Here is an 11272-nt window from a genome sequence, read left to right on the forward strand (position 1 = left end):
TTTGCAGGGCTTTGTAAAACTTGTCTATCTAACTTAAATCACAACCCCTCCTTAATAAAGAAGCCACTTCGAGATTATTCCTATTTAGAAAAGAATGTATTGGAACACTAGCAATTTAGTTAATGCATATCTATCATATTTCTCTATCTTATCTTTAGACTTTAGCTATACAGAGGCCTCTTTATGAGAAGAGACAAGGTGAGTAGTAAGAAAAAGGTCATTTACTTCATCAAGAAACTGTAACCCACATAGGTCCATCTTCACCTAAGGATAAAAAAGAAACCAAATAATATAGGTTTATAATGGGTCTTGCCTAGTTTATCTTATTATTATATAATAAACTATATTTTTTACGTTATGGTAACTAATAGTCATCCTTATTCCCTTTTTTATTTATAGGCCTATCTTTGTTTATCATGTTGGTTTATAAGTATAAGCACACATGGACACAATAAATCGCATATGTACTCCACTATAGAGTGCACCTCAATTCTCTTTGTGAATCTTAGATTTAAAACTCAGAGTTCCCTGATTCAAAATAAGTCAAACTGGCTAAGTTGATAGGAAACTACATGAACTTGGACTGGGGGATCGGTTTGGTACCAAACTTGCCCAGGCCCCAAACTTGTCAATCAAACCAACCTCCTCTGTCTTCCATCAACTAATATTTTTTAATTCTAGTAATTCCTATAAATGATTCCTTTACACATTTCATTTGTGCAACGTGGTATTGAACTTAATTGTTCCAAGTCTACAATCCCTACTTGCCAGGCAGGGCCAATAGAAATTTTGTTGATACATTTTCTCCAGTTAATGCTACAATAAAGCTAGTTATGCCACCTTTTCTTCTTGAATTTACCACTTATAGAAGGGGTTGAACTCTTACAATTACCAGTTCAAGACCATTGCCGAGACACCACCTTTTCTTCTTGAATTTACCCCTTTTACAATGATGAGGTAGGGTTGTTTGAATCTTAGGTGAGCTAGGTATAAACCAATTATATGGCCATTGACATGCCCTGTATTGACATGGCCCACCCTGATGTTAGAAAATTATATATTACGGAGCAATGGAACGCATAAAATAATGAAGAAATAAAAACACAGAAAACGCATAAAACAAGAGAGACACATATATACATGGTTCACCTAGTTTGGGCTACGTCCACCCTGAACAGCCAGTCCTTCCTTTCTATTATCTAGCAAAATGAAGAGACACAACCTACAGCAGATCCGTTGTAATATCCTCTGTTTTCTCTAACAGTCGCACCTCTCTGCTTCTTGCTCAGAGAATACACATCTATTACACAACCTCAATACAATACCCTCATACAAAGAGAGGGTTTCCTTCTACGGCAAAAAACCCTAAACTAAACATAAGTTCTACTGTCAGATCATCTGCCTAATGAATAGCCCAGAATGACTAGAAATTACTATACTTTTACAAGGCAACTTTACAGATGTATTTAGCTTCGGGGGCATTGTCGCCCCCCCGGACCCCCCTTGCAGCGAATATTTTACGGGTAGCAACGATTTCAAACTGGGCTCCAATGTAGCAATACCTTTGAATACAGAAGATAATCAGGCTCCATACCCAACAATCTCCCACTTGGAGACTGATTATAGAAACTCCACCACTGCTTCATTTGCTGGACAATGACTCCTCTTTGGACCTTGTTGATTCTCATCTTCATCGTCATCCTTGAAGACCAATTGAAACTGAGCATATTCTTAGTTTCTCCCTGGTTACAACTTTTGTTAGCATATTTGCAAGATTCTGGCTAATGTGTATCTTTTCCAGCTTCAACTCTCCATCTTCAACACTGATCATATGAAATGGTACTTGAGCTGTATGTGTTTAGTCCTTAAATGAAATCCTGAGTTCTTTGCAAGATGAATGGAACTTTGGCTATCACTGTATAATGTGCCCATATCATGCTCCTTACCTAATTCACCCATAAACCTTTGTAACCAAATCATTTCTTTACTAGCCTCTGTAGCAACAACATACTCTGCTTCTATTTTTGAAAGTGCAACAACACTTTGGATTTTTAAGCCATACAAGCTCTTCTTCAATCTGCACACTAGTTTCTCCTTCCCTTTCACCTCATATCCTTGTAGCTGCTGCATATATATCTCTTCCTCCAAATCCCCATGGAGAAAGGTTATCTTTACATCTAACTGCTCAAGATGCAAATCTTCAGCTGCTACTAGACTTAGAATAGTTCTGATTGAAGCAATTTTAACAACAGGAGAAAATATTTCATCAAAATCAATACCTTTCTTCTTTGCAAACCCCTTCACCACAAGTCTAGCTTTGTACCTCTGTTTTCCTCCATCTTCTTCCTTCAGCTTGTAAACCCATTTATTCTTCAATGTAGTTTTTCCTTCAGGCAACCTGACTAAGTCCCATGTCTGGTTATGCATTAAGGAGTCCATCTCTTCTTCCATGGCTACCTCCCACTTCTTCCTGCTTTCAACCTGCCTTGCTTCTTCATAACATTCGGGTTCACTAGAATCAATCAACAATAAATAATATAATGAAGGAGAGTATCATTCAAGGGGTCTACTTATCTCGGTAGATCTTCTAACACCACTTTCAGGTGTTTGGGGTGCCTGTTGCTGTTGTGGTGGTTTCTGTTGTTGTGGTTGTTGATTATTATTATTTTCAAGCACCTTTAATTTTTCAGTGATTTCATCAAGAACTGTGTATTCCTTCTTTTATTTTTCCTGTTTCCTTTCCTGCAACTGATTCTTATACAAGACCTTTTCATTTAATATTACATCTCTGCTCCTAATGATTTTGTGATTTTCATAATCATATAAGCGATAACCAAAATCATTAACACCATATCCAATAAAGGTACATTTCTTTGAATTTACCTCAATCTTTGTTCTATTTTCTTTATCAATATGGACAAAGGCCTCACAACCAAAAGGCTTTAAAAAAGAGTAGTTTACCTTTTTACCTGTCCATGCTTCCTCTATAACACCACCATCCAAGGAACTTGAAGGCCCTCTGTTTATTAGATAAACATCAGTATCTACAGCATCTGCCCAAAACGTTAAAGGCGATCCTGCATGCAATCTCATGCACCTTGCACGCTCCATGATTGTTCTGTTCATCCTTTCTGACACACCATTTTCTTGTGGTGTTCTTGGAACTGTCTTCTCTCTACGAATTCCATGCTCTGAACAGTACCTATCAAACTCTTTGCTGCAATATTCACCTCCATTGTTTGATTTGAGACACTTCAATTTCTTTCCTCTCTCAATCTCAACCAAAGCTTTCCATTTCTTGAAAGTATCAAATACATCAGATTTATTCTTAATACAATAAATCCAAGTTTTTCTAGTTGCATCATCAATAAAAGTAACATAATAACGAGAGCCACCGAGAGATGATACCTAAGCAAGTCCCCATACATCTGTATGCACAAGCTCTAATTTTTCTCTCTTCTTTTCTTTCCCAACTCTTAGAAATCTGACTCTCTTCTATTTTTCATAAATGCAATTCTCACAGAAGTCCAAATCAACATTCTTCAATCCTGGCAACAAATTCCTTGAGTGAAGAATCTTGATCCCCTTTTCACTCATGTGTCCGAGCCTATGATGCCATAATGCTGCATCTGCTCCTTTGGAAGTTAAAGCATTAACAGAGTTAGAAATCCCATTGCATAAATACAATGTACCAACGTTTTTTCCTTTTTCTATTACCAGGTCTCCTTTGGTGACCTTCCAAGCTTTATCTGTGAAAGTTGTCACACAACCTTCACCACCTAACTGCCCTATTGAAATCAGATTTTTCTTTAGATCTAGAACATGCCTTACCTCCTTTAGTAGCCATTGGTTTCCATTATGTTGTTTTACAAGAAACTTACCCATTCCAACAATTTTACAGGGTTTATCATCACCCAAACGAACTTGTCCAAAATCTCCTTGAACATAGTCATGAAATTATTTCTTATCAGGTGTGGCATGGAAAGAGACCCCTGAATCTACCACCCAGGAATTGGTAATATTTTCGAGAGAAAGAATCAAAGAATCTTGTAACACCTCACTTGTCACATTTGCTTCATGATTGTTTTCTTGTTGTACATCTCCTTCTTTTCCCTTCCGAGATCTACAATCTTTCTTTAGGTGTCCTTTCTTTTCGCATTTCCAACACACTATCCCCGATATGGACTTGGATCTGCCTTTTCTTGATTTACTACGATATCCTGAGCTCTTTCCTCTTTCCATTTTTCTCCCCCTAAACTTTGCACTCAAAGCATTACCTGATGTCTCACCGAAGCTTTTCCATCATATTTCCTCGCTAAGGATAGCACTGACAACATCATCAAACTTTAAAGTACTAGATCTAGAAACAGAGTTACTAATGGCCATTACTAAACCATTCCAACTTTCTAGTAATGAGCACAAGAATAAGAGAGCTCTAACTTCATCATCAAAGTTTATCCCTACAGAACATAACTAACTTGTAACAGTATTAAAATCATTTAAATTGTCTGCAACAGATACACCTTCCGACATCTTCATATTAAATAACTATTTCATAAGAAATACCTTGTTTGAGGCCGAGGGTTTTTATATAGTTTCTCCAACGCCTTAATCAAACCCTCTATCGTTGTTTCCTTCGAAATGTTGAAGGCGACCGACGCTGCGAGGCACAACCGTACTGTTCCGAGTGCCTTGCTATCGAGAAGGTTCCATTCTTCATCTGTCATACTCATCGACATCTTTATTTTTCCGCCCAATGGTAGGTATAGATCTTTCTGATACAGATAATCTTCCATTTTCATCTTCCACAGCGAGAAGTTTTGGCTGTTAAATTTCTCGACCCTAAACTTACCATATTCCGCCATTGCTCCCACTCGAATGAGGAACCCTTCTTTCCTGTGAGTTTATGAGCCAAATAGACCTTCGGCTTTGATACCAGTTGTTAGAAAATTATATATTACAAAGCAATGGAACACATAAAATATTGTAGAAATATAAACACAGAAAACGCATAAAACAAGAGAGACATAAATATACGTGGTTCACCCAGTTTGGGCTACGTCCACCCCGAACAGCTAGTCCTTCCTTTCTATTATCCAAGAAAATGAAGAGACACAACCTACAACAGGTTCGTTGTAATATCCTCTGTTTTCTCTCACAGTCTCACCTCTCTGCTTCTCGCTCAGAGAATACACATCTATTACACAACCTCAATACAATACCCTCATACAAAGAGAGGGGTTGCCTTCTAGGGAAAAAAACCCTAAACTAAACATATGTTCTACCTTAGATCATCCACCTAATGAACGACCCAGATTGACTAGAAATTACTATACTTTTACAAGGAAATTTTACAGCTGTATTTAGCTTCGGAGGCGCTGCCCCAAAACTGCCCGCCAAGAGGGGCTCCCCAAAGGTCGCAACTGCCCCCGCTGGACCCCCCCTACAGCGAATATTTTACGGGTGGTGTTGTCACCCCCATTTCAAACTGGGGTCCAATGTGGCGATACCTTTGAATATAGAAGATAATCAAGCTCCACACCCAACCCCTGATATGGGTTGTTGTACATTAGAGGTCATAAGTGTGTTAATGCATTACAGGTAAAATTAAGTTAGATGCCTCCATTTAATTTAGAAATTCACATTCAAAATAGAGAGATTAAAAATAAAGATTGTGTTTTTATCAGAACAGTCAAGAGCAGGCCCACTAACCTTCTAAATCTGGGTTACAACCAAATGGCCTATACAATTAGCACCAAGAAATATCTTTACATCTCAAATAATTTTTGTTTTCTGGTTCCATAATGAAGTTCAAAACATGGTTGTTGCTTATGTTAATAATGACCCTTTGCAGATGAAAAAAACACTTACATACCTCACTATACCTAATCCAACATAAAATTTAAGGAAAATGAATGGTTAATTTTTATCAAATGACCTAGAACAAGGTTACCAGGTATCATGGTTGTGGTTGTTGGGCACACTGAAAAAGTTATGGAGCTCGCCTAGTGACTCTTAATAGGCCCCACCCAAGAACATTCCCAAATAGCATGGCTCACTTATTTCCTTGAAAGAATGTAGAGGCAAGCCACGAGTTCTCCTATATAGTATGGCTCGCTCCTTTTCCTCGAAAGAATGCAAAGGTAAGCCACGAGTTCCACCATCATTGTCACCAGATATGAAAGTGTCCACCTTGCCATCATTGTCACAAGTGAGGTCGACAGAATGGCATGCACAGTGGGCTTCTCGTTGAGCCTATGGATACTATGGATAGGCATCACTGGAAACAACTACCTAATTGCCTAGAAGTCAGGAATCGACTTGAATATTTACATATTTATACATGGCAGGCCCTTCGGTGAGAGGAGTAGATATGACATCACACATTCTGTCTACAATAGCTTACTTTTCAAGCTCAGGCGCCCTTCTTTGAACAAATCCAGGCACCTTTCTTTACACATGGAAGCCATGGCCAGCAACAACTTTGGTTTCGACCAACTTCAAGCCCAAATGTATAGGGTTTCTCAAACTCTGCAATGGTCTCCACAACATATCGATTGTTTGTGGGTGTTGTAGAAGGACCAAGACCGTTGCCATTGGAAAAGAAGGGACTGGGAAAAATCAAAACCAGTGGAACAAGAAGAGATCCCTCCAAAGGAAAGCAGAAGGGGTTTTGATGGGGAGAATCACAACGCCTAAGCAAGCTAAGGGCGACATCCCTTCCTGTCGTTACCATCTCTCATGATTCAGAGGGGTCGTTACTATAACGAACTTCCAGCTCCACAACATTTGCATTCTCCACCACCTATGACCGCTTATGATGATCAAACAACTAAATTTCTTTTAATTATCTAACATATCAGATCAATGGCACAAAAAATACACAATGGCATATTAGGCGAGTTGATCTCAGAGGGAAACACCTTACATCATAATTATGTTATTATTAGTTGATTCAACTACATTATTACCTTCCAAACAATAATTTGATGAAAATAAAAAATTGATTCCCTTTTCGAAACCAAATTCAATCAAATTTAATGAGGAAAAATAAGAAGCATTATAAAAAATAGTACTAAAGAATGGTGAAACTAGTAAACAAGTGTTATTTTGAGAATTAGATCACAATACATATTAATTCACTTTTATGAATGTTATTACTTCTATCCATCTAGTGAAGATATATGCATACTTAAGATGTACTTATGTGGCCTTTAAGAATTAAGATTAATCTCCCAAATGATATCACAAGTAGTCATAAGCTTCAATGGTCATATTTTCATTCTATTTAAGTAGTTGTTGCTAGATCCATGTTATAGATGATTTTTGAGATAATTGTGTCATGAATTTATATTTGTTGGAATTTAAGACACATTATTGGTATATATAGAAACTTCATTTCCCCAACCTTCTTCTTTCGTAGTAACTTGATCTTGGTGTTTAGCTTCCGATTTATGAAGTTCTTGACTATTTTAGTTCACCAAAATTCAAACTATACTCTTAACTATAAATTATATAATTTCATTTTTCTTTCACCAAGTTCTTTTTCTAAGAATATTAATGTAAATGATGCCTTGAAGATATAAAGTTTGAAGTTTTTGATGACATTAATTACAACATAGGGTTTCTTGTCAATTGGTGGATAATTCAATTCAATTCCTTTGTAGACATGTGTTCATAAATGAAATCAAACATTCACCTTGTTCTTCATCCCTTTGTGTCAAAATATATGCCAAATAATGTGATTGTAAAAGAAATTAAATATTCACCTCATTCTTAATTTCTTAATGTCATATAAATGCCAAATAGGGATATGATGTGAAACTATATGGAAGGATTTATTGGTTGAAATTAAGATTATGTAATCTGATAATGTTAATAATAATATAATAATATAGTAGCCTTGATGTTTTCAAATTTATATTTTTTTGTTTTAATGTATTTAAAAATATCATCATCCTTTATAACTTTTAATAATGATTTAACTATATATACATATAAACAAAATTGATCTTTCTATGCAATTATCATTCTATGGAAGAGAATTTTGAGAAGTAATTGTGGTTAACGTAAATGTTAATGTCCTAACACTTTACCTTTTGTGAGAACCAATATTCTTTTCTTTATCTTCAAAATGTTCCATATCTTTTATACTTTTAAAAATTTGTCTCCAATACTAAAAACTGTTTACATTTTTAAAAATATATTGTGACATTTTCCAAATAAACTACTATTGTTTAATTAAACAATCATTGAAAAATAATATTCATAAACAATTCTTGAAAAGTGATATTCATAATTTGTTGAAAGGCATACCACTTATTTATTAATCCAAAAACTTTCCCATAAGCAAATGTTTCCCATTTTCTATAAAAAGTAATCCTCAACCAATTTGGTTCAACTATGTAAACTTGGTTAAATTGGTTATAACTGCAAAACCCATCAAAAAAAATCATCTATAATGTGGTTACCCGTTAATGGTTTTTCTCATTTAATTAAACAAGATAACTATTTTTTTCATATAAATTAAGAAATAGTAAAATCTATCCATTTCTCTTTTTCACCAAAACCAAGTTTGGTGCTTATCCTTTTTCTTTTTGATATAAATTAAGAAAACGTAGAATCTATCTATATCTCTTTCTCACCGAAACCAAGTTTGCTGCCCAATATGAATGACAAACCTGAAAAATACACTTGCCTTTTGTACCAATGACTACAATGTGGCGCTCATATATATATATATAAAGCCATTATAAAAGAATGAGTCGACACTAGTGATAACATGTTACGCAATCTTCCTGTCGCAAGTCTTCACAAATTCCAAGTGAAAATATGTTCACACTATTTGAATAATCTAATGTAAGCTTGCTTCTCGGCTTTCAATCTGTTTAATTAACATTTTATTTTTAAGTAGTTTTAAGTTACCACTCACGGAAAGAATTGGATGTCCTGTTTTTGAATGACGGGATTTGACTTCCTTCCACACGACCAATGGATGTTGTTTTATGCATGAACTTATGAAAGCATTCCTTCGGCATAGAGTAGGGCCGGGCTTGGGAGGTACTGTCATATTTGGAGTTGGGGGTGAGATATCATTGCCACCATCTAAGGATCGAACAGGATCCTGAATGTTCCTCATACTCGAACCCCTGACCACATCTGACCTCGCCGCTGTCGGATCCCTTTGAACCCTCGTCTTTCTAAAATCCCCATTCGCTTCTCGGCTTCCAAGTTCCTGCCCATCTGCCTGCTGCTCTTCTCCTTACCCTGCCCTCTCCTCTTCCCCAGTCACCGGATCGAACCTCGTGCGTTGCTATCGCCTCGCCCTCCTTCAGGATTTCCACCCTGCGGGCACAACGAGGAGACAAAGATCGCAAAGCCTGCGCGCAATACCGAGGGTCTGTTCGAAATCCCAGCGGTCAGCAGTTCGAATCCTGCAAAATGAACGGCGGCGGAGTGCGTTGCGGAGCTTGTAAGTTTCTGAGAAGGAAATGCGTGAAAGGCTGCGTATTTGGTCCATACTTTGGCTATGATGAGGGCGCGGCGCATTTCGCCGCAGTTCATAAATTTTTTGGGGCGAGCAATGTATCGAAGCTTTTATTGCATATCCCTACACCCCAGCGCTGGGAGGCAGCTGTTACCATATCGTACGAAGCACAAGCTCGAGTCCAAGATCCCGTCTATGGCTGTGTTGCGCACATTTACGCCTTGCAGCAACAGGTATTTAAATGTTCACTGCTCATTGTGAAACATATATTAATTGTGTATATATCAATACCGTCTGCAGATCCCTTCTTTAATGTTCTTTTAAATTTGCAAACATCATTTCTCCAAGTATCTCAGATCCATTCTTTAATGTTCTTTTAAATTTGTAAACATCATTTGTCCAAGTATCTCTCGTCTCAAGATATCTGTAATACAGATAAATTTATTACAGGTTGCGAGTTTGCAGGCAGAGCTTGCAATCGTGCACGCACAACTGGCGAGTCCCATGTCGTCCGGATCAGCATCGACTTCGGCGAATTTTCATACCATGTCTTCTTCATCGTACAGTCAGCATCCACGTCAGTTCCCTGCACACCTCTCCCTTCCATATCAACCAATCCCACAGTCCTACAGCGCTCTCCTCTCTTGTGTCAGGAAGGAGAAACCCTGTGATTTGGACTGCAAGTTTCCCAGGTCTATCAGCGATGATTCGTCGCCACATATGGAGATCCTCTAAACACACGGAAATCAAGAGACAAATGGACAAGATAGCGGAGAGCTCCAGGATCTGGTCCATACTCTTATTCGGAGAGGTTAGGATATTCGAATAATTTCAATAGGCCAATGTCCACATTTTGGAATAAAATTTGTAAAAATTTAATTTATTTACAAATTAAATATTGAAATTCATGAGTAGTTGTAGAAATTTTATTTATTTACCAATTAAATATTGAAATTTATGAATAGTTTGTAGAAATTTTATTTATTTACAAATTAAATATTGAAATTTATGAGTAGTTGTAAATACTGAAATTTATTTTGAAAGTAGTTGTTATTTTTTTTTAATGTTTTTAATGAAATTGCAGTTGTTATTTTCTTTTTTAATGTTTTTAATGACATTGTTTGATTAAAAATATATATTATATGAACCAGAATAATAAAAAGCTAGTTATATTTTTTTAACATGGGATATTAACAAGTCACAATAGTGTAATGGTATTTATGGATTAAAAGTTTTTATGGTACTGGTGTAATTTTTTATGGTTATAGGATTGTCTGTTTTAAGTTAAGGTTTTTAAATTTTAATTTAATTATTAATATTTATTAGGTGAATAGTGGGGATTTAATTTTCACTGAATATTTTAGGGAATATTCTAGAATATTGATAGTATTAAAAATAAAGTAGTTATTTTTTTTTGTCTTTAAATTAATAATTAAAAAAATATCATATGAACACATATAATACTTAAACAAATTATTGAGTTTTTATGATATGTTGTGTTATTGGTCAATAATATTGTAGCAAAACATATTTACATATTAAAAATATTTATAATAAAATGGAAATAAATATTATAATTAAGAATTTTATTCAATATTTTAAAAATATATATGTTTAATATATATAATAATTAAAAAAAATTATAATTATTCAATTTCTATGATTTTTTTTTAATTTTAAAAAGAAAATATATAATAAAATAAATATTTAAATATTTATTAGGATTAATATCTCTCCACGATCATGAGCCATTTAATATACATAACTTTACTGGTTTAAATTACA

General features: G+C 35.6%; 1 pseudogene; it reads left to right on the forward strand.

Moving 5' to 3' along the window:
- The first annotated feature begins 9441 nt into the window (after positions 1-9441).
- LOC149249584 (LOB domain-containing protein 29 pseudogene) lies at positions 9442-10222 on the forward strand (annotated as a pseudogene).
- The last annotated feature ends 1050 nt before the right edge of the window (positions 10223-11272 follow it).

This window comes from Pinus tabuliformis, chromosome 7, assembly GCF_031772625.1.
Source record: "Pinus tabuliformis cultivar Carrire ecotype Pingquan chromosome 7, CPIR1, whole genome shotgun sequence".
Taxonomy (NCBI): domain Eukaryota; kingdom Viridiplantae; phylum Streptophyta; class Pinopsida; order Pinales; family Pinaceae; genus Pinus; species Pinus tabuliformis.